Here is an 8135-nt window from a genome sequence, read left to right as displayed (position 1 = left end):
CAGTTTTACAAGGCCTTTCACCTTTTCTGCAAAGAATTTAGTTCCTCACCAAACCACAAATGCCAGGTTTCTATAGCATTGATTCATGGCCATTAAAGTGGTGTCAAACTACATTAATTCTACTGTATAGATGCACCCATTGATAGCTATTCTAAAGGAAGGAAAGTTTGGTCTTTCACATTTTGGGGGGGGGGGGGCAATTAGAGAAAGTTATGTGGATGCAATACTCCAGGGTTCACAAGGTCCTTTAAATGCTGGCAATTGCCAGCCCCTGCCCTACAGCAAAGTGAGACATCTATTTTAGACCAAGGACACATTTCATTCCATATAATTTATTTGGCCACATTTGGTGCCACTGGATGGAATTTTAAAAAAAACTAAACTAAAAGAATGTTTTGATATTTGTCAGCATTTTAGAATGAGAAATAACATGTTTCGAAACCACCAGCAGTGGTTAATGGGAAAATGGGTTGTTGTCATCTGGAGAAACCCAGGAGGGTAAATTTGTCATCTATAGCCTGATGTTTTCCACCTGTGCTCCAAAGTAGTCTTAATTTAAGCTGTAATGGCATTTATTCAAAGCAGCCGACATAGAAAAATCTGCACCCACTTTCTATAAAAGAGAAAAACCTGAGAGATCACGGAAATCTTTCACTTTTTGTGATAGTCAAGAGCATCCACTCTGCAACCATTTGTCAGCTCTGTGAAATTGTGATCAACCCATCAATCTCTTTATTTATATCTCACATTTTCCCATGCTTATTCCAGCACTGACTCTATTTCAGTTAATACTAGATTTTTATGACTTGAATTCTGGACTGTAATTACTGTAATTAATGCTGTAATTAACAACAATTACACAGATTGACGGTCATAAAAACTTTTTTTAAATGTATGCTGGTTTTATAGGCATCTGATGTTCTAAATCCCAAAAGTACTTCAGATTTCCTCCATCATGTACAGTTTTTTTTACAACTTCCCTTGATGTTTCTAGGTTGTAAGATATGACTAAATCAAATTAGTAATGATATCTGTGAAAAAACTGCTATGTGGAATGACATTATTGTATTTTTCAAATGCAGCACCCAAAAATACATGGAAATAGCTAGAATATTGAAGAAAACTTTTATTTTAACCAAAGGCTTGTGTTACAGAAAATCTGCTGCAAATCTCTTCCATAACTGCAATTCTGTTGGATTTGTAACTAAATGAGAAAAATGTGACAACCCAATTGTATCTGGCAGATCCTATACAATGCTATCTTTTTCATTAAAATTCTTTTGTTTGCATCAGCATTTCTTTCACTGAAAAACAGTAACATTGAAAGAAATGTAGAAATTGTTTGTTCTTTCATATGACTCGCAACTCAAAATAAATCTGTGATGATCAGAATAATGAACATGGTAAACAGAGAATTAAAGATATGAAAATCCAAGGCAATCACTAATCGCTTTCTGCTAAATATACTGATTACAAAGATAGGAACATTATGATAAATGACTAAGTTGATTGTATGTATTTCTTCACAAATAGAACAACATAAAAATTAACCTGCACATGTTTTAACTAAATGCATTATTTTGGCACAAGATATGATATGTAATTAATAGATCTGCCATCCTAAACATGTTCCTTATCTGTAAAATCCTCCTAAATTAAATGACATATCTTTCATACTATAAATCTCAGACCTCGTACCCCATCTACTGTTGAATTGCAGTAATGCAAAATGTTATCTTTAATTTTTGGTTTTCAGAAATGAGCCTTCTTTGTGGACTGAAAACCAGGGAATAGATGATGATGATGATGATGATGATGATGATGATGATGATGATGATGATAGAAACAAATGGTAGAATAAGAGAAACATGCACTGGCAGAGTGTGTGAACGACAGTCAAGAACCAACATTGATGAAAGTCAATAGCAGAAAACTGCTTAAAGAGCAAAAACCAAAGAGGGAATACTGTAAAAATGCAATCAGAGCAGAAGAGAAAACTGGCAAAAGAAGGCTCTCCATGAACAGTTCCTGCAGAAAACTGAGCGCAAAATTGACATGGATATGGCTCACAAATGGATCTTTGAAAAAGGAGACTGAGGGCCTGATTCTTGCAGCCCAAGAACAAGCAATTTAGAACAAATGCCATCAAAGCCAGAACTGAAAAGTCGGCTACGGACTCCAAGTGTAGACTCTGCAAGAAAGCAGACGAACCGATGGATCACATCCTCTGTTGCTGCAAGAAAGTTGTGCAGATGGCCTACAAGAAGAGGCATAATACTGTTGCTCAGAAGATTCACTGAAACTTGTGACACAAATACCATCCGCCTGTGACAAAAAACGAGTGGGGGTCACAAGCCTGAAAAAGTTACAGAAAATGAACATGTCAAACTAGTCTGCGACTTCCGAATCCAGACTGACAAAGTTTTGGAGCAAAATACTCCTGACCTCATGATTGTGGAAAAAAACAAAGTATGGATTGTCGATGTTGCAATCCCAGACGACAGCAGAATTGATGAGAAGCAATTGTAGCATTATTCATCTATATATCACATAATCCTAGACACTTGGGAAGGGTATGATGTGTGCGATTCAATACAAAAGCCAGCATAGTGATCTTGTTTGCTGTCTACTAATCTTGTTGTGTATATAATAATAATAATAATAATAATAATAATAATAATAATAATAATAACAACAACAACAACAACAACAACTTCAATTTACACTGCCATATAATCCAATATTTGAACAGATTAACTGCATTGACCTGGGTTATATAGCAGTGTAGTCGCATATAATTCATTGCAGTTGGTCTGCATTCCAAAACTGGAATATATGGCAGTGTAGATCCAGTTGTAGAATAACAATGGGTTCCTATAGTATTTCCATCGACAGGGCAAATCATTGGGGACAATGTAAGATGTTTTGTTTCCTGAAGTGAAGGAGAACAATTTGCTGCAGTTGAATCTTAGCTCAGCAATGACATTGAGTCCATCAACTCGGACACAGCCAAAGGCAACTTCTACTTTAAAGAGTACAGGCCAGGCATGAGGCATGCAAAATTATCTCCTTTAATACAAGTGAGCATTCAGAGATCTCTCAAGGAAATATCCAGGAAGGGAGGTGTTGCTGAGCCCCAGCATGTACTGCCTTTGGAGGCAATCTTATGAAGACAATGGAGTGCCATCTTTTAAAAGTCTTTCTTTTATCATTTGCATTCAATTTTGAAGATGCCTCCCTGCAAAACTGCATACTTCAGTGCAGCCTTAGCACCGCATGGGCGCACACTACTAGTTCGTGTGCGAGTTCTTTAAATTGGACTACTGGCGTCAGCATGGGTACTGGGAAATGTTTCAAATAAAGGCTTGCCAAAAGGTGATTGCACAAATTCTGGGCAACTATAGACCTAATTTTTGTGCATGCTGCCTCCTGTTTAATGTGGGGTTGTATAACTTTTGTCAAGCGTAACCAGAAGCCCAAAGCTTGGTAACATTACTTTTGGAGACTGCAGCTTCCAGAATCTCTCATGCTCATTAGGGCATTCTAGGAGTTATACTACAAAAAGGTAACTTATTGTGCTCTTACTATGAATCCATGTGCTTGGAATAAGGCACGTAAGTTTATGCGAACAGCCAAAGTATTAGTATTTTGTAACAGCAGAATTTAAGCTTATTATCTACTGTGGGATGCAGAATTGCTCATCCTTTGGAATGGTCTGTTCATTTTTGTTTCTCTTAAGGTAAACTTTCTAACATTTATGGCTGTAGAGACGGTTTTCCTTGAGTAGATATTCCTTGGGTGAAAGCCATAAATCTCAGTGACCCAAGCTATTGTTTCATCACCTCTCCAAAACCTCATGATGCAAAAGTACATACAGTGTATATACATATACTTTCCAATAAAGTTTTTAGAGTTCAGGCTTTTGAAACAACTGTTGGGAACAAAAAAAGCCAGCGGGAAATGGTGACAGAGCCTGGGAGCAGCCACCAAGAAGGTCCCCTCCCATGTTCTCACCAAACATGCCTATGATGATGGTCGTGGCTCAAGAGAAAGCTTTCTCCTGAAGATCTTACAACTCATTTAGGCCCCTTCTACACTGTCATATAAAATCCAGATTATCTGCTTTGAACTGGATCATATGACGGTGTAGTCTCATATAATACAGTTCAAAAGCAGATAACACAGATTATCTGCTTTGAAGTCCGGATAATATGGCAGTGTAGAAGGGGCTATGGGCTCATGTAAAGAGATGTCTAAGGAGGCTAAACCACATTACTTAATATGAAACATTTTAGGTCTGTGTTTCTGCAATATGCATATTTTCCATGCAGTTTTCCTTAACGTGCAGATATCTGTTTGATACTTTCCCCAAACTTATTGCTTTTGCGTATACTTACTTACTTAGATGATCCCTTGTTGTCTGAGTATGATGTAGCATTTTTCTTGGAAGACACCTTTGTGAGAGTTTTTTTTTTAAATGTGTAGAGGTTGGTGCACAGCCGATCAACACACAGTCTTCACAGAGTGAGGATCCCACCAGTGGCATGGTTAACATGATGAAGATGCCTGATCTGTTGTTGAGACCTTCAGGTCCTCGGATTGCGCTTGGTCTGGAACGGGCTTAACTATCGGAGTCATGTACTCCCAGGAGGAGCCTCAGGAGAAGTTTTGTGTATAATATTTGAGAAAAATGGGTTGCTTACCTGTAACCATGTTTCTTCGAGTGGTCACCTGTGAAATCCACACAATTTCGGAATTCTCTAGAAGCTCTTAAAGATACATTTTTTGGCGGGGCCCCCGCCCATGCCTCCCCTGAGTATATATAGGCAGTGGGAGGAGCCACCGCCTCAGTTCCCCAGCCGCAAGAGGCAGCTGAAGACTGGGCATGACGAGCTGCGGGGAGGCTGGGCGGGTTTATGTGGATTTCACAGGTGACCACTCGAAGAAACATGGTTACAGGTAATGTCAAAGACAGAACGCCAGCGAGTAAAACAAAACTCAGTTTATTGAGGTTACAGAACTAAAAATGCCCGTAGGAGACAAAGAACAGGGCAAACACTTGACTTCAGTGTGATAAGTAACAAAAAACAACTCAGTTTGAGCTTAAACGATTCAAAGGGATAAACCGGATTAAACAGAAGTATAATCCGGATTAAATCAAAAGTGCTTACTTCAGCCTGGCAAACAATGCAAACAAAAGAGGATCAACAGGAGTCAGAATGTAAACAACAGACTGGTAGCAGATTCCTCTCTGCTACTCAGAAACAGCAGGAGAATAAACCAGGCTTGTTTATTCCTTCCTGCAGCGAACGAAAAGCGTGGTCGTAGTCAGGATTCAGTTTAAGGTTCAGCGGCCAACGATATCCAGGTCCAGGCACAGCAGTCAGGGTAACGGCAGTCAGCAGGGTCCCAATCCGGTCCAGAGGTCAATAGCCAAGCGTAGTCGTCTAGAAATCCAAAGGTCTCACCGATAGCCAGCAGAAGGGATAATCAGGAATTGACGTCAGTCAGTCCAGCGTCAATCCAGTGCGAGTAGATATTGCCCGTCAAAAAGACGACGGAGGTCCAAGCTATCGCGATTAAACACAAGTTGCACAGAGAAAAACCCCGCACAGTTCCTCCCGCCGTCGATGCCCAGTGTCCTTGGTAAACTTACGTATCCAGTAACGAATCACACCCGTCTTCAAGAAGTTCCCCAACAAAAGCCCAAGCGTTCGTCCAGATTACCTTGCCCAACGCAATTAGACATTGGTCCCAAACCCCATTTTATCCCAGTTCAAGCTCATCATCGCTGTCAGCTGCCATCCCAATTCCAGGTGTGGGTTGTCAGGACGTCTGGCCTGAAGGGTAGGTGATGGAATATTCCTTGAGATGCTTGGAGAAGTGGCCCGAACCACGGTTGCCGAGGCCACCACGGTGTTAGAAGAATACAATCCGCGTTGTCTTGAAGTAGTTTCGATACGACTCTCGTTATCAGAGGGATTGGTGGGTACGCGTAAAGCAACCCGGGTGCCCAGGTGTAAAGAAACGCGTCGCCCAGACATCCCGACTGGGCGTTTGGAGGGCGTCTTGCGCAGAATAGATCGCAGTGGCGGTTCTCGGGGGAGGCGAATAGGTCCACCGCCGGTTGTCCCCATGCTGCGAAAACTGAGTCTAGTATCTGCGGGTGGATCCGCCATTCGTGGCAGGAGCTGGGAGTCCTGCTCAACTCGTCTGCTAGCTCGTTGTCCTTTCCGGGGAGATAAAGTGCCACCAGATGTATCCCCCTGGTGATGCATCAATCCCAGATCTGTAAGGTTAGGTTTATCAGCTTGCGGGACCGAGTTCCCCCTTGTTTGTTGATGTAAAACTTTGTCGTGGTGTTGTCTGTCAGTAGACGGACAACATGCCCCGAAAGTGGGAACTCGAAAGCCCTGAGGGCCTTCTGGACCACTAGCATCTCCAGAAAGTTGATGTGATGGCTTTTCTCTGTCGGGGACCAAGTTCGCCGAACTGTGAGGGTGTCCAAGTGGGCGCCCCATCCCAGAAGGGACGAATCCGTGGTTAGTGTTGCTGATGGTTTTGGTTGGCGAAATGGCATACCCTTCTGCACATTGAGTCGATGAGTCCACCATTGAAGGGATTTGCGAACTTCGGTGGGCAGGGAGAGCATGACCTTTGGATCGTCGTGAAGGGCGTCGAAAACCGACAAAAACCACATCTGCAACGGGCACATGCGTAATCTGGCGAATGGTGTGACGGCCGTCGTAGAAGCCATGTGCCCCAGGAGGGATTGAATAGTCCTGGCCCGCACGCGGTGGGCGCTTAACGTCTCGAGGACCAGCGACCTTAAGGCGATAAAGCGGTCGTTGGGCAAGAAGGCTTTTTGACGGATGGAATCGATAAGGGCCCCAATAAAGTGGACCGATTGGGATGGGGACAGGCACAATTTTTCCCTGTTGACCACTAAGCCGAGATCCTGCAGGAGAGATAGCGTAAAGTCAATATCGGCAAGCAACCTGGCTCTGGAATCTGCCACCAGAAGCCAGTCGTCAATATAGGGAAAGACTATCACTTCCTGTTGGCGGAGGAAGGCGGCAACTACGGCCATACACTTCGTAAAAACTCTTGGGGCGGTTGACAACCCAAATGGGAGAACGTTGAAACAAAAACAACGGTGACCAACTTTAAAACTAAGGTATCTGCGATGAGAAGGCCTGATCCCAATGTGGAAATAGGCGTCTTTCAAATCCACCGTTGCGAACCAAGCGCCTTTCCGAATGAGAGACAGGATCACCGGGAGGGTGACCATGCAAAACTTTCGGGGTCTGATATAAGCGTTGACATCCCGAAGGTCCAGGATGGGGCGTAAACCACCATCCTTTTTCGGAACTAAAAAATAATGTGAAAAGAAACATTTCTGTAAGATTGGGCCGCGCAGTCGTTGAATAGCGCCCTTGGTTTGGAGAGCTCGAATTTCTTCCAATAATGGGTCTGAGGAGGCCGTTCCTCTAACTTGCCCCGTTGGGGGCGGGGTGACAAACTCAATAGCATAGCCTCTCTCAATGATATCCAAGACCCATTTGTCAGTTGTGATTTGGCGCCAAGAATCCACAAAAGGAGCCAGACGGTCCTTAAAATTGGGTTGGGCCTGAGCTGAAGCTTTCGGCTTGGCAAGCGAATTGGGGAGAGGCCTTCTCATTCCAAAAGAAGAACTAATAACAGCAAACTTTGAAACTGGAGAAACGCAACAAGTAAAACTGTGAGGACTTTCAGTAGCCCTTAACGGCAGTGGGCTAAATACGCCGCCTAGGAGCGTATGACTGTCTGCTCCTACCCTGTTGACGGCGTCTGGACGAGGATGCAGGTCTTCTAGCTAAAGCCGGTTGGGTAGGTATGCGCGGCCTCGCGTTCACAGGCGCTGGGCTAGCGCGTCTCCGTTGAAAAGCTGGATAGGATGACCACCTTTGTCTCACCTGAGTCCCGTACTGAGAAGGGAAGCCAAATCTATGTGCGGTTTGGCGCATCTGGTGAGTGCGCTCCAGGCTAGAATCGGTGTTAGGGTTAACCAGACCGGACTCATCAAACGGAAGGTCTTCAATTGCTGTTCGAGCAGAGGATGAAAGACCCGACGAGCGAAGCCATGCATGTCGACG

The sequence above is a fragment of the Anolis carolinensis genome, chromosome 1 (assembly GCF_035594765.1).
Source record: "Anolis carolinensis isolate JA03-04 chromosome 1, rAnoCar3.1.pri, whole genome shotgun sequence".
NCBI classification, from domain to species: domain Eukaryota; kingdom Metazoa; phylum Chordata; class Lepidosauria; order Squamata; family Dactyloidae; genus Anolis; species Anolis carolinensis.
The sequence above is the reverse complement of the archived record's forward strand: the minus strand, read 5'-3'. Positions refer to the sequence as shown.